Source organism: Notamacropus eugenii, chromosome 4, assembly GCF_028372415.1.
Source record: "Notamacropus eugenii isolate mMacEug1 chromosome 4, mMacEug1.pri_v2, whole genome shotgun sequence".
NCBI lineage: Eukaryota > Metazoa > Chordata > Mammalia > Diprotodontia > Macropodidae > Notamacropus > Notamacropus eugenii.
The window spans coordinates 33,417,721-33,441,576 of NC_092875.1; the positions used below are offsets into that span (position 1 = coordinate 33,417,721).

A 23,856-nucleotide genomic window follows, 5' to 3' on the forward strand; every position below is an offset into this window, starting at 1 on the left:
AAATGAGAACAACTATATGCAATATACTTGGAAGGTAATCTCACTGGGTCCTGGAAAGGCCTCCTGCAGGAGGTAGAATATGGGAAGCCAGGAGGAGGATGTGAATAGAGAGACCATTCCAAGAATGGAGGAGAGCCAGCGCAAAGACCTGGAGGCTAGAGATGTAGGGTTATGTGTGAGGAATATCAGGTAAACAGGCATAGCTGGATAGTACAGTTCAGAGATGAAAGGAAAGTAAAAGACTGAACTTGAACCCAGTTCTTCTGACTACAAAGTCAACTGTCAATTCCCTGTAATAACTGTTTCTTAATTAATAAGCAATTATTAATCTATTATGTACAAAAAAAATGTCATCATCCTTGCCCTCAGGGATCATCCATACACTCTACCTGAAGAATCAACATAAACATGTATATACATATTAGAACAAGGGCTCGGCTTGTGATTTCATTAGTGTAGGGAAAACGTTCTGTCAATGCAATATACAAAAGGAGTTGGGGAAGGGAAAGCAGCAGATGGAGAGAGGCTGAGACATTACAGAAGCCCCAAGGCTGCAGGAAACTGATAGGAGACAAGGGTTTGGGGACCACGAGGCACATCAGTAGAGAACCTGTTTCCCATACCTTCTACCCTGGCTCCTGATTGTTAACTTTCCCTCTTTAAGGGATGAGAATGGGGCAGCTAGGTGGCAGCTAGTGCCTCCCCTGGAGTCAGGAAGACCTGAATTCAAATCTGACCTTAGATACTTACTAGCTGTGTGACCCTGGGCAAGTCATTTAACCCTGTTGGCCTCAGTTTCCTCATCTGTAAAATGAGCTGGAGAAGGAAATGGCAAACTACTCCAGGATCTCTGCCAAGAAAAATCCAAATGGGGTCACAGAATCTGACATGACTGAAAAATGACTGAAGATCCTGAAAGGGATGAGAGAGACCTTTTGAATTTCCAAATCCATCAGGCCTACACTGACTATTTCTCTACAGATTGGCTGAGTTTGAGCCCTCCTTGGTTATCAGATTTGGCTTCATAAAATCAGTCTTTAAAAAGAAAGTAAAGAACTGAATTCTCTCTCTCTCCCACAATATTCATCTTTTCTACTTTTTCATTCAATTGGCTCCCACGCCTGGAGCCCAAAAGAGTGTGACTCAGAGGGAGAGCCAACTTTTAAATCTAGAAGCTAAGATCTTGACAAGCCAAGAGGATGACCACAAAAGAGAGATTGCTTGGTGTCTTGGTTTCAATTTGATTTGACTAACATTTATCATCATCACCATCATCATCATCATCATCGCCATCATCATCATTGCCACCACCATCATCATCATTGCCATCACCATCATCATCATCGTCATCATCATCATCATCGTCATCATCATCATCATCCATGCATTACAAAGACAATGCAGTGTAGAAGATAGAGAACCAGGCTCAGAATCAGGAAGATCTGAGTTCAAACCTTGCCTCTGACATATATCCTCTCTGGGCAGTTCAGGTCAGATATATTTCTCAGTGCCAAAGGTGACCTTCTAAGGAAAGAAATGAGCATTGATTAAGTGCTTACTGTGCGCCAGGAACAGTGCTAAGTACTTATCAAAAGTATTTCCTTTGATCCTTACAACAATCCTGAGAGGCAGGTGTAATTATTATCCTCTTTTTACAATTGGGGAAACTGAGGCAAATGGAGGTTAAGTGACTCGCCAAGGGTTACAAATTAGCAAAGTGTCTGACACTGGATTTGTCACCTCTGTAGATAAATTTCAAGGAGTCTATGAATCTAAATAGGAAAAACATCTATATCTCCATATTTCTGATTTCCTTTGGAATCCTATATACTTCCTTTTACGCACTTAAGAATACCATTCTGAGGAGGGTGCACCAGGCTGACAGAGATGTCCTTGACACAAACATGGTTAAGAATATCTGCTCTAAGACAATAAGTTACAGAGCAATTGCATTGATTGAGGGAGGTAGTTTCCTCTTTAGAAATTCCCTACACAAATGAGATCATAGGTCTGGACCAAAAAATAATAACTGATATCTTGGTGAAATGGACACTTCTTGGCTGTTCTGACCTTGGGAAAGTCATTGACTTCTGTTTGCCTCAATTTCCTCATCTGTAAAATGGGCATAATAAGAGCACCTACCTTCCAAGGTTGTGGGGAATCAAACTGCTTAGCACATAATAAATTCTTGTTCCTCTCTTCCTCATCTTCAGCTTCCTCATCTGTCAAATGAGGGGGTGGGCCTCTAAGGTCTCTTTCTGCTATAAATCTATGATATAGGAAAGGATTTGGAATCAGAAGACCCTGGAGCACTAGGTGGATAGAAAGAGTGCTGGGCCTGCAAACAGGGAGACCTGCATTCAAATCCTGCCTCAGACACTAGCTGTGTGACCCTGGGCAAGTCACCTAATTTCTGTTTGCTCAGTTTCCTCAATAGTAAGATGGAGATAATTGCAGTATTTACCTTGCAGGGTTGCTGTAAAGATCAAAGATGATAATATTTGTCAAGTATCGGGAACGTTGTGGATGTTATTCCACTCTCCCCCTTTAGTTCAAATCCTAGTTATTCCACTTAGCTGTGTGATTTTAGGTTGTCATTTCTATCTCACTGGGCCTCAGTTTCCTCAACTACAAGGGATAAGAATCGCTTCTCTGCCCATCACCCAGAGTAGCTGGAAGGGATGAATGAGACATGGCACGTGAAAGCAATTTGTCAGCCTTGAAGTAGTATTAACATAAATGTAAGGCAACAAATTAAGTTCCTGAGACCATAGATGTAGGGCAAGAAGGAACCTAGGGATCCAACCCAATTTACAGATAAGGAAACTGAGGCCCCCAAAGGCCAAGTGCCCCACCGAGATCACCCAGGTAGTAAAGAGAAGAGACAAGTTCTCTGACTCCCAATCCTACTCAGCTCCCACTGCACCCATGCTACCTCCCTGATTGTCCTCCCACTTTGCAGATGGAGAAACTGAGATTTAGAAAGGTCACCCCCTGGGATACTGGCAGAGCCAGCACTGGAGACCAGCTCTCCCATCTTCATGGTCTAAGATACTTCCCAGACTCCAGGGCGTTCTGCTTCCCATTTCTGCAAATGCATGCATCCGCCTCCGTCCCGCCTGCCCTATCTGGCTGTTGGCTGAATGTTTCTGAGGGTCTATGCTCCCTGGTCCAGGCTGCTCAGCCCTGCAATGCAGCTTTCTTCAATACTGAGTAAGTCCGCCGTCTCCACCAGCTGCCACAGCCTGGCGCTCAGGGAATCTTTCTATTGACAAAAGCTTAATGTGATTAATCAGGTGGAAAAGGAGGGGGTCGTGTGGGGTTTGCAGAAATACCTTCCCTTTCTCCATCTTTACTTCCATCCCCAGGATAGGATCAATGGGACTACGGGTGACCCCCCAACTAACCAGCTCCTCACCCCTGTTTGTATGTTTAGATTATTTTGAATAAATCAGTGAGCTATAATACAAAGAACTCTGACTAGTCAGAGGCCCTGAGTTCAAATACTGCCCCTTATTCTTACTACCTGTGTGATCTTGGGCCAATCATTTCACCTCTCTGGGCCTCAGTTTCCTCATATGTAAAATGAGAGGGTTGACCTAGAAGACCTCAGAGTTTTCTTCCAGCTCTCCATTAATGATTTTATGATCTCAAATTACTAACCCTCTCTGGGCTTCAGTTTCCTCATCTGCAGAATGAGGGGCATGGACTAGTCAGCCTCTAAAGACCTTCTAGTTCTAGAGTCAGGTCCCAGGTTATGTGTTGCTTGAAATGCCTGGGCAGTTGGCAATTTCCAAACTGGTCTGGGGTCTGAGAGATTGCCTGGGCTGTGCAGGATTGGGACAATTAACGGATCATTTATTAAATACCTACAACACTGCTATTAATAATGCCTCTCATTTGTATCATGCTTTAATGCTGGCAACATGCTCTACAGAGATTCTTACTCACTACTCTGGGAGGTAGGTGCTATTATTACCTCCACTTTATAGTTGGGGAAATTGAGGTAGGCTAAGGTGGAATGCCTTGTCCAGGGTCACACAGCTAGTAAGTTTCTGAGTCTACATTTGAACGGAGGTCCTTCTGAGTCCAGGCCCAGCCCTTTAACCGCTGAACTGGCTACTATGAGACCCTGCACAAGATGCACAGGATACAAGACACTTGAAGAGTAAAATAGGCAGCGACCACTTCAATGCTGTACACAGTCACCTACTTGAGGCTAACATTTCTAAGTGAGTCCCTTGGTTAATGACAAAACGGTCATCTGCAGGAAAAGGTCCCCTCTTTTTTCCAGAAGCAACTGGCTAGTCCAGTGGATAAAACCTGGGCCTGGACTCAGGAAGACCTGAGTTCAAATCCAACCTCAAATATTTACTAGCTGTGTGACTCCAGGCAACTCACTTAACCTCAGCCTGCTTCTGTTTCCCCAACTATGAAATGGGGATAATAGCAGCATCCTACCTCTCAGGGTTATTGTGATGATCAAACGAGATACTATTTGTAAAAAACATTTAGCACAGTGCCTGGCACATAGTACATGCTCTATAAATGCTCATTCCCTTCTCTTTTCCAGTCTCTCTCTCCCCAAAAGTGCAGGGGCTGTTTGGACAGGGCTGATTATTAATAAATTCAGGCTGCTCATTGGAAGGTCAAATACCAAAGCTGAAGTTATAGACCCTAATGTTGGGGTAGGCAAAAGGAGAAGAGGATGAGATAGATAGATGAGATGGTGTCATGGAAGCAATGAACATGAACTCAGACAGACTTAAGGAGATAGTAGAGGATAGAAGGACCTGGCATGCTGTGGTTCATGGGGTCATGAAGGGTTTGAACAATCATAACAATGATGCCCTCATGAGAGAAATTTGAGAGCAGATCCAAGAGACCAGTGGAGTGTCAACAGGCTGAGTGTTAAGCTTTAAGGAAGGTTGGGATGGGTCCAGGAAGGGAACAATAAAGAGCCTCTACCATAGCTGGGCTTCTTACAGCCTGCTGACCCAGCCCCCAGCCCAGCCCCCAGTTTGGCTTCCTCCCAGCCTTCTCTGTTTCTGATGGGTCACAAATTCCAAGCCAGAAAGGACTTTAGAGAACCTCTGGGCTCTGTGTGTGTGTCTAGGACCCTTTTGACAGCCAACAGATCCCTTCTCAGAATAAGGTTTTTAAATGCCAAAAATAAAACTCATGGTATTACAAAGGAAACTAATTATATTAAAATATAGTTATCAAAATTAAAAAAAAATAAGAACTTATGCTCCAGTTGTACCCCCTCAATTAATAGAGGGAACTGAGGCCCAGAAAGGAGAAGTGATTGACCCAAAGTCACAAAGGTAGTAAGCAGAAGAGCCAGAATTTGAAACTAGATCCCTGAACTCCAAAGCCTGCTTTCAAGGTCATTGCAGCTTGTCTTCCCCTCTAGTCAACTGCACCTAAGCTACCCTGGGGAACCCACAGCTCACACTTCAATAACAGAAGAGCTACTAAAAACTAGACCATTTATTAATCATCCTCTTCCACTCTATGGGGCCTCAGTTTCCTCCTCTGTAAAAATGATGGGGTTGAAGTAGAGGATCCCTAATATGCTTTCTAGATTTGGAACCTCTAATTCTCTCTCAGATCCTCCCCCTTTCCCTTGTCATATGTATAGCCACTACACAGACACACAATCTGTGTAAACAGAGGGTCTTACTCTAAGGTCCTAGAACTTTGTGTGTGTGTGTGTGTGTGTGTGTATACTATTTCACCATAATTAGTTCCCTTGGGAATCCTATGAATTTTATTTAATGCATTTAAAAACATGATTCTGCAAAAAGATTCATAGAGTTAACCAGACTGAAGGGAAGAGGGGTGGGTGAAGGGAAAAAGCACTTATTAAGCACCTATTATGTGCCAGGCATTATGTTAAGCATTTGACAAATATCTCATTTGATCTTCAATTGACTACCAAAAGGGTCCATGATACAGAAAGGACCTGGTGTAAAAGATTCAAACTATAGTCAGATTAGGAAGTTAACTTAGATTGCTTAACTGAGGCAATCCTACCACCACTACTATCACCGTTACCACCATCACCACCACCATCACTTGTGTATGTTCGTCCTTCGTTGCTGAAGAAGACCATGCCAGCAGAGAAATGATGACATGACTTGCACTTGACTTTGTTTGAGTGAGGGAGGGCTGTGCAGGTCACCAGCCTCACTTCTCCAGAGCCATCTGAATCCAGTGACCATATATTCATCAGCATGACTGGAGATGACCCAGGATGAGGCAATTGGGGTTAAATGACTTGCCCAAGGTCACACAGCTAGTGAATGTCAAGTGTCTGAGGTGACATTTGAACTCAGGTCCTCCTGACTCCTGCACTGGTGCTCTATCCACTGCACCACCTAGCTGCCCATCACCATCACTACTACCACTACCACCACCAACATCACCATCATCAGAGGGGTTCAATCTTATCTCTTGTCCATAGATTTAGAGTTGGAAAGAACTTCAAAGATTATCTAGTCCAACTCCATTCTTTTATAGATAAAGAAAGGTAAAATGACTTGCCCAAGGTTACACAGGTAGCTACTCTACCTAACAGGTGTTAAAACCCAGCTGCCCTGGGACTTGAACCTGGGCTCTTTTCTTTCCACTATCCCTCAAGCTTTCTCTCCACTGGTTTCCTGTTTTATGAGTCCATTGACCAGGACATACCCAGACCCATCCCAAACTGGGAGGATGGGAAGGTACAAGATAAGAGGGAGGGAGAAGATTCCTCTGGGGTCAGTCCTTCTATGTCTATGGAGAAAGATTCTGCTCTTCTAAACAACAACCTGCTTTAGTTCCTCCCACACAATAACCTTCCCAAGACACTGGACCATCCCAAGGACCCCAGACCCTTCTAAGCATCTACTCTCACCCTGGCTCCATCACAATTTAGCTAACTGCACCACCTAGATTTTCAGATAAAAAAAAAAAAGTAGAGATGACTGAATAAAATGGAGGGAGGATTAGGAGTGTAGGGAGAAAACCAGCCTCCCACTTTCTAGGAGAACTGTTCATCTCCCTGGCAGCAGAACTTAGGGGAGCACATGGAATCTCAATGGGACAAGTCATTTCCCAGCATCCACATGAGATGCCTCACTTGTAAGCAGCTCAGTGATTCCTGGCTAGATTTTTAAACTTGGTTCCCAGCCTGGCAAAAAGCCAGGAGCTCCCCAGCTCGTAACAGGTATGTCTTTCTCTCTCACCCACCTGGGACTTTTCACAGCAAGACAGGTAGGGAAGACCTCAACACTTCCCAAAAACTCTATGTGGCTTCTGTTGGCCCCATTTTAAGGGAAGTTATTTTGTTTAGTCCTGGAGGGAAAGATCATTTGTCCACTCCAATGAATAAGGCCACTGCAGAACTGCTAGCCTGACAGGGACTAAGGAAAAGAAAGAGACCGATTTCAAAACCACCTTTCCATTCCTTTGCTATGAGATCTTGGGCAAGTCATAGGACCAACTGCACAAATATTTATGAAGCACCTACTATGTGCAGTGTGCTGTGCTAGGTACTGTATATGGAACAGCTAACAGGACAATTAGACGCAGACAAAGAGTGCTTGGGAGAGGGAGGAGAATACTATGCAGAAGACTGGAAGGAGGGGCAAGAAAAAGATTGTAAAGGCATTTAAATGCCAAACTGAGGATCTTTACTTTATCTTAGGAACACTAGGGAGCCAAGTAAGATTTTTGAGTAGGGAGTATGGTTGTCATAGTCAGATCTGTGTTTTAGGATTATCAGTTTGAGTTGTTGTGTGGAGGATGAATGGGAGAAGGGGAGAGAAAAGACACTAGGTATTGGGAGACCAGCTCAGTGGTTATTGAAGGAATCCAGATAAGAGGTGATGAGGGTCTGAACTAGGGGAGAGACTGTGTGAGTGTAGAAAAGTGGGGGGGGGGGTGGTGGATAGGAAATCCATGGGGCAAGTCATTTCCCCCAAAGAGGGAAGAGCGGAGAATGAATGGGGGCAGAACTGAAGCACTGGGGAAAAATGGCCTCCTGATTTCTAGAAGAATTTCATTCAACCCACATCTTAAAGGTGATTTTAATTGGAATTTACATTTCATTTTATAGCTACGAAACAGACCAGGAGAAGGGAAGAAACCATTCTAGTTCTGACTTTCAATAATCCAAAATTCCTTCTAGCTCTGTGCTCCTTCCCTCTCCCAGCTCTGACATTCCCTGTTCTAAGGCCCCTCCTAGCCCTGACATTCCCTGTTCTAAAACTCCTTGCAACTCTGACATTGCTTATTCTAAAGCACCTTTTAGCTCTGACATTCTCTGTTCTAAGAATTTTCCCAGTCCACACATTGAACACTTCCCCCAGGCCTGATGTTCTATGTTCAGATTTTTGACTCTGTGTTCTAAGGCTCCTCCCAGTTTCCTAGAGTAATAATAACCAGCCATATGAAATCACTCTGGGGATTACAGGCTCCCTTGCCTCATCTACTACCAAGGCAGCCTCAGGCAGCCTTGGAGCCCAGCTCAGTTTGCTGCTCCCCCAGGGCCTGACTCTTCCTGGTGCTCCCTGAGAAGCCTCCTTCCCCAGGAACTGACCCTTCCTGGTGCTCCCTGAGCAGCCTCCTCCCCGGGACCTGGCCTTTCTGGTGCGCTCGGCCCCTCAGATCCTGCTGCTGAGCACAGGCAACTCTCTGCCCTCTTATTCTCCCACCTCCTTTCCTTTCCTGAACATCCCATACTCTCCATTTGTTCTGAGCCAACTGAAATCTTTTCCTCCATCTGTGACTACAGCATCCAGGAACAGAAGGGATCAAGCCCACCCATGGAGACAGAATTTAGCAAAGAGGCTCATTCCCACCAGTCAACCCCCTGATCAAGCACAGGGGGCTCCTTCTTGAGGAGGCAGAAAATTAATCCTGGTATGTGGATATGGGAAATAGGAGGATGATAGCAGAGAAACATGCCATGGACACAGACACACACAAATACATACATCCAGATATACATGCATACATACACATATGTACAAACACATAAACACATTTCTAAATTGTTTTAGGGAAAACAGACACTGAATGTCATGAAATTATAATGACTAAATGACCCCAAAGGAAAGAAATGAGAAGCCACTCCTTTTACCTCCTTTTTTTGTAGAGGGGTCCAACCCTAGGTATGAGGCACCATAGATGGTGTCAGACTTGGCTGAGATGTTGGTTAGTTTTGGTGAACTGGGGTTTTCTTTCTCTTTTTTATTCTTTGCTTTAAGGGGTGGCTTTGAGGGAAGGGGAGAGAAATACTGAGAAATGAAGGTGATGTAAAAATAGGAAAGGCCAATAAAAGTTTGAAAAATAATGAAGAACTTTAAGATCATATTTGGGAGGGACCTTAGAGGTCACAAATAAGAGTTAGGGCAAACCTTGGAGATGATCTAATTCAATTCTCTCATTTTAAAGATAAGGAAACAGGCCTAGAGGTGATTTGCTCAAAAATATAAAGGAAATAAATGACCAAGCTGGAATTCAAACCCACGTTCTCTGACTCCACAGTCAATGGCACCTCTCCCGTAAGTGGGAACTCTATGCACTGAAGTTCATCAATATCTACTCTTTGATTTAACTTCTCAGGGCCCCAGGGATTTCTCTTAAGACCAAAAATGACACATCCATGGTCCCACAGCTATTATATGCTAGTGGCAGAACCTGAACTTGGATCTTCCTGACTGAAAGGACTACCATTTATCCCTACACCAAGCTACAATGAAAACAACAATTGAAGCTCAGAGACATCCAGTGATTTATGTCACACAGGTAGTATATGTCAGACTCCAGGACTCAATTCTATCCATGTGGAGTTTCAAGATACTAGAATTTCTCTTGCTGTTCAGCAAGATAGAAAGGCAGAACAGAAGGCTAATGGGCCGTGGCATCCAGGCTGCTGTCTGGCAGTGATAATGGGGGATGAACTTGTATCACCGAAGCTGCAATAGGATTCAGATGCGCCATCATCCCAAACCAAGATGGCTCATTGACAAAGGAGTTCATCAAGCTGCCTTCTCCTTCTCTTCCCTCTTTGCTTCCTTCTAGGGACTTACAAATCAGCAGTAGGGTTTGTCACATTGAGGGGCTCTGCCCAGCTTCTTCCTCCCCAACCTACTCCCAAATGAAAATGGAAGTCTAACACATCGATGGGTTCTTGTTGTGGTTCAACAGTTCATTTTTGAAAACAATCAAGGACATCCCAGGTGATGTCTTGATTTGCATGTGAACTGGATTTAAGTGAGGCAGAGGTGCACAAAGCCCAGCCTCACTATCTCTTCCAGAGACATAAAAGTCCAGTGGCAAGACAAAAGTCAAGATGACTGGCAATGATCCAAGAGCCAGTGGATGACCTTGGCATCTTCAGTGTCCGACCAAGCTCTAAGTGCTCCACCGTGCCTGCTCCAGACACCTTTGTGGTCACTGGAACAAGTTGTTGTCATCCACCCATTCTGTCAGAGGAAATCTTCACATGCTTGGGGTAGACATCTCCCTCATTCACCAACGAGTTTGAGGCTCATCTGTTGGTTACCCTCAAACTGGTTTAGCCCATCTGCTGAAATGGTTTGACCAGGTTGTGACCACTTCAAAGGTTACAGCTTCTTGGAGCCACAGGTGCAAGTTGGGTGGATGAGCAGCAAACCCTTACCCCAGAGGTGCTAGTCCTGAACACCTCATATACCCTCAATGAAAAAGGTTTATGTGCTGATAAGATGGATGTATAGGTGCATACATAGACATATACACAGAGAGAAGAATGGAGAAAGGAAGAGAGATATAAGATAGATAGATGATAGAAGGATGGAAAGAGGAAGGGAGAGAGAGAGACAGAGACAGAGAGAGAGACAGAGAGAGACAGAGACAGAGACAGAGAGAGACAGAGACAGAGACAGAGAAGGAAAGAGCTAGGTAATCTCTTCTGTAAGAGAACAGACCTTGATTAACTGCTGCTTGGTTCCAGGCACAGTGCTGAGCACTTTACAGATACTGCTTCATTTGAACCTCCCAACAGCCCAGCATGGTAGGTAAAGCAGAGCAGTTATTAAATCTTTACTATGTAGCAGACTGAGAATGGGGCAGATACTGAAACAGCCAGGTCCACCTCACCCCATCTTCCAAATAAGAGGAGGTTGGAGGAAAATAGAGACCTGGTATTGATATATATATATGTATATATATATATATGTGTGTGTGTGTGTGTATATGTATATGCATATATATATATATATATATATATATATAGGTATGTACGTATGTGTGTTCAGGTGCCTGAAGAGCTGATGTACAGAGATGTATTCTCTTTCAGAGCTAGGAACAATATTGGACAAAGAAAGCAGATTTGGGCTTTGAGGTTGGGAAAAATTTCCTAAAAATTAGAACTATCCAAAAGTGTAATGGGATCCCTCAGAAGGTAATAGGGACATTCATATGAAGTTGGAAGGAACCTAGGAGACCATTGGGTTTGCTATCCTTCATTTTACAAATGAGAAAACTGAGGTCCAGAGTTTCAGTGACTTGCCCAAGGTCACACAAATAATAAGTGTCCAAGGCAGAGTGAGACCCCCTCTCGTTGGAGGTTTTCATGAAAAAGCTGAGTAACCACATGTTGAGTATGTTATAGTGGAGGATTCCTTTTCAGGTATGGATTGGACTTAATGGGCGCTAAAATCCCACTAAAATTCTAGAATTCTGAGACTCCACGCATATCAAAATAGTTGATTCTCAATTATTCATATGGAGGGAGGGGAGGAAAAAATAGACACATGGGAGGTAGTGATTCAGATACAATGTGGATTCACATAAGAGTTATAAATTTTGTATTTCCTTTTCTGGGGATTCTCTATTAGGGTGGAAAAACACTGTGTAAAGAGAAAAGAGAAAAAAAAAATACCATTTGTTCAATGCCTGTTGTACGGCAAACACTTCCCTGGGGATCCAGAGACCACGGAATAAGTCTTTGCCTTCAAGGAGCTTCCAAATGCTGTGGCAAAGCAAGGAATCCACACTGAGTATTCCTAGAAACATTTCTAGAGAAATGTGAAATCATAGGTATATCAGGGCTGGGAGGGGCCTTAGAGGATGTCAGACATGGGAGGGAGCTCATAACAAGAGATGTCAGAGCAGGGAGGGACCTTAGCTAATTTACTACAATGGAAATCAGGTGACCTGTGTTCTAATAATCCTTAACTGACTTTTGTGTGGCCTTGGACAAGTCTCTCTTACCCTCTATCTCCCTCAGTTTTCTTATCTGTAAAATGGAGGTGATAATAGCACCGATGTCCCAGAGTTGTTGTGAGGATTAAACGAGATAATACTTGTGAAGCTCTTTGCAAACCTTAAAGTGTTATTTAAAAGTCAGCTAGTAAGTACCTAACAAAATCAGGTTGACCACACACTACTGTATGCTTTTCTCTGAAATGCCTGTGATACTGTGGAATCAGCATCCTGGTCAGTGGGGAAGCGAGTAGGTTAGAAGTAGGAAGAGAGCCAACCTCAGATAAAAACAAAACAAAACCTTGCAAGCCAACTAAACTAAAACTAAAAGCATAGATAGGGAAAAGGTCATAAAGGGACTCTGAAGCAAACAGGACTTTTGTGATGGTTTTGTTAAAGTTGATATGCAAATTATAAATAGCTTTGAATATAAAGCTTTGTGAAAGATCATAGTTTTAATTTGTTTTTGTTGATTGCACTTAGGTAAAGAATTTTTTTAAATGTATAGGACAAATGTCATGGGCCTTTCCTCCTAGAAAACTGTAAGCCTACCAAGGGAGAGCTGAGAATTCATTGCAGTCCACTAAGGTAAATGCAGTAGGCAGGGCTATGATTACACCTGAGAACAGCTCTCTTTCCTGGATTCCAAATCCCCACTCTGGTTATAACCTCATTCAGTAACATCTTTTCATCTGGACTTCCTCTCTCTAAGTCCTACCCCCAGGACCTGGTCACTGGTCCAGTAGAAGACAGCACATTCCCCTACAGCTTTATACCAATCACATCAATGTCAGTCACACAGCTCAGCCCCCATGGAATGAACCCAGACAAGTGGAAAGAGCTCTTAAGACAACACAACAGAAGAAAAATGAAGGATCCAGGTTCACATCCAAGCCCCAGCTTTGATCCTTATTGGTAGTGTAAAGGCAAATCACCTCACCTCTCCAAACCTCAGTTTCCTCATCTATGAAATGGGGAAAAAAGTATTTGTATGGTAGTACAAATAGTATAATAATATGACCTCACAAGGTTGTTGGATTCAAGGAAGTAAACTGTTCTCAGCTCTAACCATAGCTCAATGGATTGCCAAGAACTCTCAGCATCTCTTGGCAGGCTTTGCTGTTCCTGCTGTCACTGTCATTGTTGTTGTTGAGAGCATGAGGTGAGCACTGAGCCTGGAGTCAGGAAGACCTGAGTTCAAATCTGGCCTCAGATACTTACTAGTTGTGTGATCCTGGGCTAGTCACTTCACCCTGTGTGCCTCAGTTTCCTCATTTGCAAAATCAACTAGAGAAAGAAATGGCAAACCACTCTAATACCTTTGCCAAGAAAACCTCAAAAGGGATCAGGAAGAATCAGACATGACTGAAAAACAGCTAAACAACAGCTCAGTCATCTCTTCAGGCTTATAGTTTTCTGGAAAAGAAGGCCCCTAATTTTGTAAAATTTAAGGAGCAATGGTCACATGAAGTGTCACTTAAAATACCCACTTTATTTGGACATAGTGATGTACACATTCAATCCCTGCTACCATAAAGACCAAGGTTGGGAGTCATCTGAGTTTAGGAGTTCTGGGCTTTGATGGACTATATATGTCAGGGGTCTGAACAAAGTCTGGCAGCAGTATCATGAGCTGTAAGGTACCTGGGGGGAGGGGCAAACCAGCACTAGTTGTGAAAGAAGAGAGGAAAAGAGGAAGGGAGGGTGAAAAGCAATGGGGAAGGAAGGAAGAAAGGAAGGAAGGAAGGAAAGGAGGGAGAAAGGAAGGAAGAAAAGTAAGAAAAAGAAAAGGGGAGGGATGGAGGAAAGAAAGAAGAAATAGATAGATTAGATAGACAGGCAGACAGATGGATGGATAGATGGATGGATGGATGAAGGGACAGATGGATGGATGGACAGACAGACACACAGATAGATAGATAGATAGATAGATAGATAGATAGATAGATAGATAGATAGATAGATAGATAGATAGATAGATAAAAAGAAAGAAATAGCCTTTAAAATGCCATTAAGTCATTTCAACCACCCCTGCATTTCTCCAGTGCCTCTCACGCAGGGGCGTAAAGCTCAATTTGGATCAGCTCATTTCCATTTAAGTGCCTATTAAAACCTGTGAGGATCTTAGAGAAGAGATAACGAAACCTATCTCCTCCCCTTCTTGGCAGAAAGGTGGGGACAGCTAGGACAGCATGTTGTACACATTGTCAGAAAAGGTTTCTGTGCCAGATGTTGTTCCTTACTAATCTGTCCGTCAAAAAGGAGAGGGTCTGGGGCGGGGGGCGGGGGGCGGTGAAAAGAAAGGGGCAGAGGAAAGAGAAAAGAATAAACAATTCTGTAGGGCCTACTACGTACCAGCTGCTCTGCTCTGCACTTTACAAATATTATCTCCTTTTATCCTATTAGAGTGAGACAAGATTGGGTAAAGACAAAAGAAATAAAATGCCTGCTATTTTTCAATGCCTGCTATATGGCAGACATTGCCCTAGGGATCCAGAGACCACAGAATGAGTCTTTGCCTTCAAGGAGCTTCCAGATGCTGTGGCAAAGCAAAGAATCCACACTGATCATTCCTAGATGAAAGAATATTAGTCCCTGGTTTGGCTATTAGTAAGAGGCCATGTACTCTGGTTGAATTTATTTTTAGCTGGCATGACAAAAATAAAAGGGCCTTCATCATCTGAATCAAGGTCCCAACTCAGCACCTCAGCCAGGGCATCCAAGCAATCTTTGCTACGAGCCACTAACCTTTGGCTCCTGGAGGAGGACCTAGCTGGCTGTGAGCCTGCAATAGCAAGAGATTCTCTGTTTCCACCTTCCATGCTTGGAGGGGGGGCGGGGGGCAGCAAGAATTCCTGGGACTTTGATTCCTAGCAGGTAGATGAACATAGCACTGACTCTTGCCGGAAAACAAAACTAACCTGACATCTGCCTCTCTCTAATGGGATGAGGGCTGGGTTTGTAGGAAGTATGGCCCTGTCCAATTGTCCATTCCTAATACAAACCTTTCCCCTAAGTGCCACAGATGCTGAGATGCAGGAGATCTTAGTCTGATCCTTTCATTCTGCAGAGGATGAAACTGAACCAGAAACATTAAATGCCTTGTCCATGGTCATGAAGATGTTAAGTGGCAAAGCAGAGATTCAAATACAGGTCTTCTGGCCACAAATCCATTGTTCTTCTACTATATGCTGCTTCCTCTACCACTTGTGGGACATTTCTCTGACATCTAAATATTTCCATTTGCGGTGTTCCTGGCCCCACAGAGATCTCAAAGCTAATGTTACCCATTGCCTGTAAAAAAATAAATGTTGTGAGGATGCTGGATTAACTACTGGTAGTAGGGGTGGAATTGCACTAAACTATCCATATTCTCCTTCAGGACCCCCTGTGATCAATGACCTGGACTCCTGAACAACTGGATGGAACTTGTGCTCTCTTCTCACTTCTAGAATATGAACAAACTAGACTTCTTACAGTTCCTCATACAGGATGCTCCATTTCCTGTATAAGGTGCCTTTGCATAGAAGGTGCTTCCTCCTCCCTCTGCTTTTTATACCCTGAAAGAGAAAGAGGAGAGAGAGAGAGAGAGAGAGAGAGAGAGAGAGAGAGAGAGAGAGAGAGAGAGAGAGAGAGAGCATGCTGTCTTTGGGCATCATCTTCTGTCAAAAACCTGAATAAAGTTTCTGAACTCCCTCCCCTCCCCCTTTTTTGACTCTGCCAGGGAGCCAGGTGCTGGTATTCAAATGTCCTCCAATAACACGGCATGAATCCAAAGCTGTTTTCATTCACAAGATGCCTGTCACTGTGCAGGTTCCTTTTTATTAAGTGGGGGTGTGTGGAAGGGGAGAGTGGTGTCTGAATTATCCCGTATGGAGAATTATGTCGGAGAGATGTGATGAGCTTTTTCCCCAAATAAATCCTTCCCGGGCCTATCACTGTGGAGCTGTCAGATGAGTTTCCTCCTGTGGATTAACTGTAGGGAAAGGGAGAAAGAGAAAACCAACCAGCCCAGCTCCGGCGTTAGCGCTGATTGCTCAGCCTTCAGTTGTTGGCAAAGCTCCAGTACAATGTAATCCAAGCAGCCCTTATATCACTGAGTCTAACACAACAATACAATTACTTATCGAAGAAAGCCATCGGGCTGCTGCAGACTGCTGCTCTCCGCACTGCACTGATTCTGCTGCCCAATTCTCCCAGGCACCTGCTCAGCAGGGTGGTCTGGGAAAATAGGAACAAGAGTTGGTGGGGAGAAGGGACCATGGGTCTCTCAATGGCCATGGGGCCTGGGTAAGGAACAGATTATGTTACAGCTGGGAAGGAACTTAGACCATGAAGTGTTAGAACTGGGGGAGCCTTTAGAAAGGAGAATTTGAGTGATGGGAGGGACCTTAGAAGAGAGGATTTAAGGACCGGGAAGGCCCTTAAAACAGGGGATGTCAGAAGTGAGAGGGACCTTAGAACAAAGGATGTCAGAGCTGGGAAGGGACTCAGAATAGGGAACATAAAAACTCCCAGTTCTGACCCCAACACCTCTTATTTTATAAAAAATGGACTTTCCCTCTATTGAAAAGGAAAGTGAGGCCCAAAGTGGTTAAGTGACTTGCCCACAGTCACATCAACAGTAAATACTAGAAATCTAACACTCTTGGCGCTACACTACATCCTTGTAGGTTCCATTACAGAAGGGATTATGTCTTATCAAAACTTTGTATTCTTACCCTCCACACATAGCACAGTGCAGATATATATTCAATATTCAAAAAAATTCAATAAAAATTCATTGAATCAAATTTCCCACATTCACATGACTGTTAAATTGCAGACCTTATTATTATTACCTAGAGCCCAGACCTTACCTTCCCTCTTACCCTTAACCTCCCCTTCCTGGTACCCTTTACAAAAGGCTCTAAAGATTGATACCACATATTTCATTGGCTACTTCCTCCCTTTGATCAGTTCTGTGATGAATTGATCAATTGATTAATTGGGATTACTTCAGGTGAAGTCCTACTTCAAGGCATAGAGTTGAGTTACACAACCCACACTTACATAAGAATAGTCATAATAGCTAATATTTGTACGTCTCTTTTAGGCAAAGCACTTCCAACAGTTCCATGAGGGAACTCACGCAAGCATTACTGTTGTCGTTTTGTGGAGGTTGAAACTGAGGTACCAAGAAAAGAAATTGATTTGTTGTACACACCTGAACTGGGAATCGAACTCAGATCTTTTTGTCTCCAGGTCCAACGCTCCTTCCACCCTCCCATGTTCCCTCTCAAGAGAATCCAATATAATATTACTATCACTGTTGTTACTCATGATTATCTTTAATGTTATTACTATTACTTTATCTGTGATTCAAATGAATCTGGTATAATTCCACTGGCATTCAGCCAAGTACATTGCAATAACAATGTGTCATTTTATTTTTAAAATTCAGATAATCTAATATAAAGTCATTATAACAGCAGAGGGCCAATTGTCCAAGTAGATTATTGCACCAGAATTTTGGAGCAGACGTCTGCTGGTGATGTGACAAGGAAACCATTAACACTGTCATTGTTGTGGAAGCTGCTGTTTGTTACTTTCCAGTAACGTTTTTCAAGCACCGCATCCATATTTGAACCTCCTGCTTTCACTTTCCTGCCTCCACACCTTTTCTCACACTATTGTTTCTGTGTGCCTGGAAGGCCCTCTTTCTTCTTTTTCACCTATCCCCCCTCAACCAATCCTTCAAAGCTGGTTCAAGTCACACCTCTACCATGAAGCCTTCCTTGATTGCAAGACCACTGCCTAAGTGATACCTCACTTCTCTGAATTCTTGCAGAATGTCTTGGCTATGCCACTCACTGGATCAGAGGACTCTGATAGAGTGAGAAACAACCTTGAGGCCATCTAATCTAACCCCTTCACTTTACAAATGAGGAGTTTAAGGGACTTACTCAATGTCACAAAGGTAGCATCAAAGACAGACAACATCCTTAGGCCATCTAGCTCAGCCTCAACCTGAAGTATGAGTCAGTTCCCTTTACCATAGCCCAAAAGAGGTCTTCCAGTCATTGCTTAAGCACTTTCAGGGACAGTACGGTCCCTTGCCATGGCAGCCAATTCCATTATTGGACAGCTCTAGGGGGTAGGAAATTTTACCTTTTATTGAGCAGGCATCTATCTACCTCTCAATTAACTTCTCTTCTTTGGTCCAATTCCTCCCTTTGGACTCATATAAAATAAATACATCTAATCATCCCCATGACAGCTCTTCAGATATTTGGAGGCAGTGATGACAGAGGCATAGAATCATGGAATTGCATATTTGGAAGACACACCTGAGAGCATCTAGGCCAAACTGTACCTGAACAAGAGTGTCTTTCATAACATCCACAATAAAGAACCATCTCAACCCTGTCCCTCCTGTTTGAAGGCCTCTCCCCACTCAGCAATGGGGAAACTCACTTGACCTCTAGCATTGATTTCTTGTTCTTATTAGTTATTTCTTCTTGTATGTGTATCTCATCACTTCTGAGAGATTGTAAAATCCTAGAATGCAGGAGAGGAAGTATGTCTTTTACTCATCCTACCCCCTTCTCCTTATTATTCCTAGAACAGAGCCTTGTAATGAGTGTGGCGCATAGTACATTTTTGTTGACCAATTCAAAAAGGAAGTTTTCATCATAGGATCAAAGAGTTACAGCCAGAAGAAACCTTAAAACCTAAAAAGTTAAAGCTAGAAAGAATCTCTGACTATTTAACACAGAACAATGCATATCAGAGCTGGAAGGAACTTTAAAGGTCATCCAGTCTAACCTCTCATTTTATGGAGGAGAAAACTGAGACCTAGAAATGGGAAGAGACGGATCCCAGCACGGGGGCAAAACAAAGATTTGAACTGAGGTACTCTGGTGTTAAATATAACACTCTTTCCACTAGATCATAGCACTTTGTGCCCTTTCCCCTACTTGATCTTTTCTGAATCAGGCAGGAACAATATTTAAGAGGGGAAGCAATTCTCAATGTCTAATCTATCCACTAATCTATCCACAACCTGAGGTTAGAAGATTCTGATGGCTTCCAGAAGGTAGAGAAGGAGAGAAGTATTTCATTGATCTGTAAGAAGGGTGTGGGGTAGAGTAGGAAAGGGAAAGAACTACAGGAACTCACCAATTCCTAATTCTCTGTTTACAGTACCATCCAAACTCTCAATTCTCAGAGTGAACTGAATCATTTAAATTCATCAACTCCAGCCCACAGTGTACAGGACTAGGGTTTATTTTTATCCTAGGTTAAAGCTACAGCTATTAAACAGGAATAAACCATGCTCGCTTTTTGTTGCCTTTCATGTCAGTTACCGGGTTGCCTAACCTCATGGCCATTTTCCCACTTGAATGGTCTAAAGAGAAAAGAAGCTGTCCATACGTCTTCTTCATTCATATTAGAAATCCCAGGTTCTCTATGGTGCGCATGTGAGTGTATGAGAGCACGTGTGTACACAGATACAGATACACACACAATTTGACAAGGACCAAAGAGAATATCTAGAAACCAGCACCCTGGAGACAGCATCCTGATTCTAACTCTCCAGCTCAGAAAAGTTGGCCAGGGCATCTGTGAAGCAGTGGAAATAAAGAAACAGGAAATGGAGATGCTGGGATTCACCCAGACCTTCTCCTCAAGAGTTCCTGGCTTTTCTTCATCTTCCCTGCAAACAATCTCAGAATGTCCAAACTATAAAGGACCTCTAGAACCCATCTCATCCAATCCCTCAGAAAACAGGGGAGTCAACAAGGCCCTAAGAAGAGAAACTTGTCTAAAGCCAACAGAGAGTAAAGGGCAAAGCCAAGACTGGAATCCAGTTCCCCTAAGTCTTTGGCCATGTCTTTTCGTATACACCATGCTGCCTCTTCTGTTTCTTCCCTCCCCAATGCACCACACTGCACCAATTTAAACTGGGTAAGGAGGAGGGACAGAGGAAAATGTGGTCCTTTTGGATCTCAGCCACACCAGGGATGAGGGGGCAAACTTGGAGGTGGAGAAGGGAGAAATGAAAGAGATAAGGGATTCTACAACTCAAGCTCTATGAATGTTCTCACAGCTACTCAACAAGTCACTAATGAGGTCAGGAATAGGAACTAGGAGTTTCCATCCTCAGCTCTAACCAAAAGGTCACACTTCCCTCCTCCCTAGGAATGCCTGCCTGCCTAAGCTCTCTACACAGTGGCAGATCCTGGGAATTAGATATTTTTATGTGCTTTGGGCATGAATAAAATTAATGTGCCTAGTCTTCATTTCACATCCACCAGAATTGAATATTCTGTTCCTTCAGTCCACAAAGACCCAAGTAGAAAGGTGAAGGTTAACTACCCTCTGAGATAATGCCAGAAACACTAAAATATAAAGACATTCATTTCAAACGACTGAAATTATTAGTTGGATGGGAACAAAAAAAAATCCCAGTTTCAAAGAATCACAGATTCATGCCAACAGCATCTTTTTTTCTTTTTAAAGATTAAATTTGAGGTTCTCAGATTCTGTTACAGGAGACCACAACCTTCCTCTCAATCAGGCTGGTGCAACCTGCACCCCTGGGATCCCAGCCACATCCATAAGAGTCAGGGAAAGAATCAAAGAAAGAGAAACTGATCTGAAGGTAGAGGTTGGAACCTTTTCTGGGCTCTGACCCAAGCCCTTTTCCCTCCACAGCAGGACCATGGACAGTTTTACTCTCCCAAGGCTCCCTACCCACTGTGTGAAAGGCTCACCTAGAGCTGGGCAAGCAGAACCTGGAACATTCACTATCTAGTTCCTCTGCAGTCTATTTGGACACCCACTGGTCATCAGTAAAGGTACCTTATGGATCTGCTGGCCAAAAGCACAAATACCACCATGCATAATTACCCACAGGGCTGTCCTTAGCACAGGATCCTGAGCTAAGCTCACAAGCCCAGGCAAGGGTTAAGCAGCTAGTTATCTGGGCTCAGGCTATCTTCTCGTCTCTCATGCCAACCAAAGTCTGTAGCTCTCACTCTACACTTCCCAGCTCCCCCACCCAACCAGTTAATTCATTCATCGCAATTTAAGAACTGTCTTTCACTTTTAAAGAGCTTATTTTGAGCATATATATATGTATATATGTGTGTGTGTATTTACACACATATACATATAAACACATATATATGCACACACACACATATATTTAGACATGGGGAAATCACACCACCTCCTTGGACACCAGGCAGTAATCTCCCTGGGTTTTCTATTGCCTCTCAGGTGATAAAACACTGCAGATGTGTTAAAAGAGACATGAACAACACAGACACACAGGCACACCATGTCCCCCCTTCAAATCTTTCTGCCCCATTTCCCACCCTGTTCTGATCCAAGCCAGCCCACTGCCCTGCAGAGGGGAAGGACATATACCTAGACACCTCGGATTGAAGGAGGGATGGGAGGGGAAGAGCCACCCAATCTCCTGCCAACACCTTCTGCCCACCCCTCTGCCTTAAGGAAGACGCTGTGTCCTTATCACTCCTTTAACAGCTTGGAGCTTAATCGGGGGTCCCTAGAAAGAAAATTTACAATCTACCATCCCATTCTCCTCACCTCCAAACCAAGCCAACCCCATCCTCTCCTTCCAGCCCCGCATGCAGGACCCAAAAGAAAAAAAAATAGGAAACACTACTCTACATCTCTGGCTGGTGGCGATGAAAAACTCAGCACAGCTGTCAGAGACGGGATCAGGAAAAGAAATGCTCCCTCTGGTTGCCCTCAGCACAGCCAGGCAGCGTTCTGTCTCTGCCTTCCTCACTCACTCTCTCTCCTCTCCCTTCTCTCTTGCTCTCTCTCTCGCTCGCTCGCTCACCCAGACAACTCTCCGGGACTGCCGGCAGCAGGCAAATAAAGAGCGTCCCAGTGCCCAGAGCTGTAGCTGCTGCCGCCGCTGCTGCAGAGCTCTATGCAAACAGCCAAGATGTGGACCAGCAATCTCCCCCCCGCAGGGTGAGGCAAGCCTGTCTACCACCCGTGATTTATTTGCAAGATGCCTGGGAAAGGAGGGGGTGGAGGTGGGGCTGGGGCTGGGGAGCAGGAGGGAGGGAGGGAGTCACACACAGATCCTGGGCAGAGCAGAAATGAAGGCACACTGTCACAGTTGGCAGAATGCAATGGCATCTCCCCAAAAAAAAGGAAAGAAGAAAGAGAGGTAATATGGTGCAATGGAAAGAGATCTGATTCTGAAGTCCAAAGTGGAGAGGGCCTGAATTCGAATCCTAACTTGTCATCTGCTCTTTAAGTGACCCTGGCCAAGTCTCTTCCCTACTCCAGGCCTCAGTTTCTCCATCTGCACAATGAAGGAATTGGACTTCATGCTCAAAAGTCCAAAGATCTGAAATTAGGGAAGCAAAAAGTCTAGAACCCCTGGAGCAATGGAGACCATACTCAGTGGTTAGTGCTGGGGAAAAGAGAGTGTGGAGAGATGAAGAGAGAGAGGAAAGGTCAGGGATTGGGAGGAGGTTTCATGCTCCCACATGCACACAGAAGAGTGAATGTCTGCCCACCACCACCCAGTCATTCTAATATTAGACCTTGCCGCCCAGCTCAGTGTTACCATACCTTATTAACCATCATCAGAATCCCCACGCTCCCTCTAAGCTGAGCTGAACTGCCGATCTCCTCCCCTCAAAAGAGGGAGTTGGAGGGACCACCCCACCCTCTCTGCCTCACTAAGTCTATGTTCAAAACCCAAGTGATTTCTTTCCTTCCTTGAAATGTACACCCTTCTGAGGTTGGATTTCTGTTGTTTCTTATGAAAGAAGCTATCCAGGTAGCCACCGATCTCTGCCCTCAGATAACTAGCTTCTCTGATTTCACAGTGCACAGGAACCAAGAGGATGCAGGGTCAGATTGGATAAGTGATTCACAATCAAGAATGGCTCTGAAAATCCTGAATTTCTGTGGGAGACCCCTGCCAGGAGCCAAATCATTTGAATAGCAGGCAAGTTCAAGATGGCCATGGCCACTTTTTGGTATAAATAGGGTACAAGTAAATTTTTTTCAAAGCCTCTGTCTTTTTGGATAAATAGTCATAGGCTCACAGATTTAGAGCAAGAAGGGACATTCGAGGTCATCTAGCTCAATCTCTTCATTTTATAGATGAAGAAACTGAGACCCCAAGAAGGGAAAACCTTGACCAAGGTCAGCCAAAGAACAAGTGACCAAGTTGGGATTTGAATCCAACTAACATCACTAGACTACCTCTCTGGATCCCTTGCTCATAAATCTATTAAGTGTCAGGTGGACTCAAATAACCAGAAGTCAGGAGACTGGGACAGTTTTCAACTGACCATTTTACTGGACTTGGCCAACCAGCCCAGTCAAGGGCTATATGGCACAGTGGAAAGAGACCTGACTTTGGTGTCAAAAGACCTGAGTTTAAACCTCAGCTCTGCTCCTTACTATTTTGTAACCTTGGCCAAATCACTTAATGCCTCAGCTCTTCATCTGTAATAAGAGGGGGTTTGACCAGATGGCCTTTCAGATCCCTTTCCCCTCTAAGTTGATGAGTCATCTATGAGCTAAAAGGCTACAGACAATGGGGGGAAATTGCCAAGGTGATAAAGC

General features: G+C 43.9%; 1 protein-coding gene across 2 annotated transcripts in view; it reads right to left on the reverse strand.

The window, feature by feature from the left end:
• The window catches only part of RPH3A (rabphilin 3A), a 171,173-nt gene extending 148,927 nt beyond the window's left edge, over positions 1-22,246 (reverse strand). For both annotated transcript variants that reach the window (XM_072600400.1, XM_072600399.1), the window contains exon 1: positions 22,100-22,246. The gene's annotated coding sequence lies outside the window, so the exon portion shown is untranslated. The remainder of the gene's footprint in view (positions 1-22,099) is intronic.
• Positions 22,247-23,856: the final 1,610 nt, after the last annotated feature.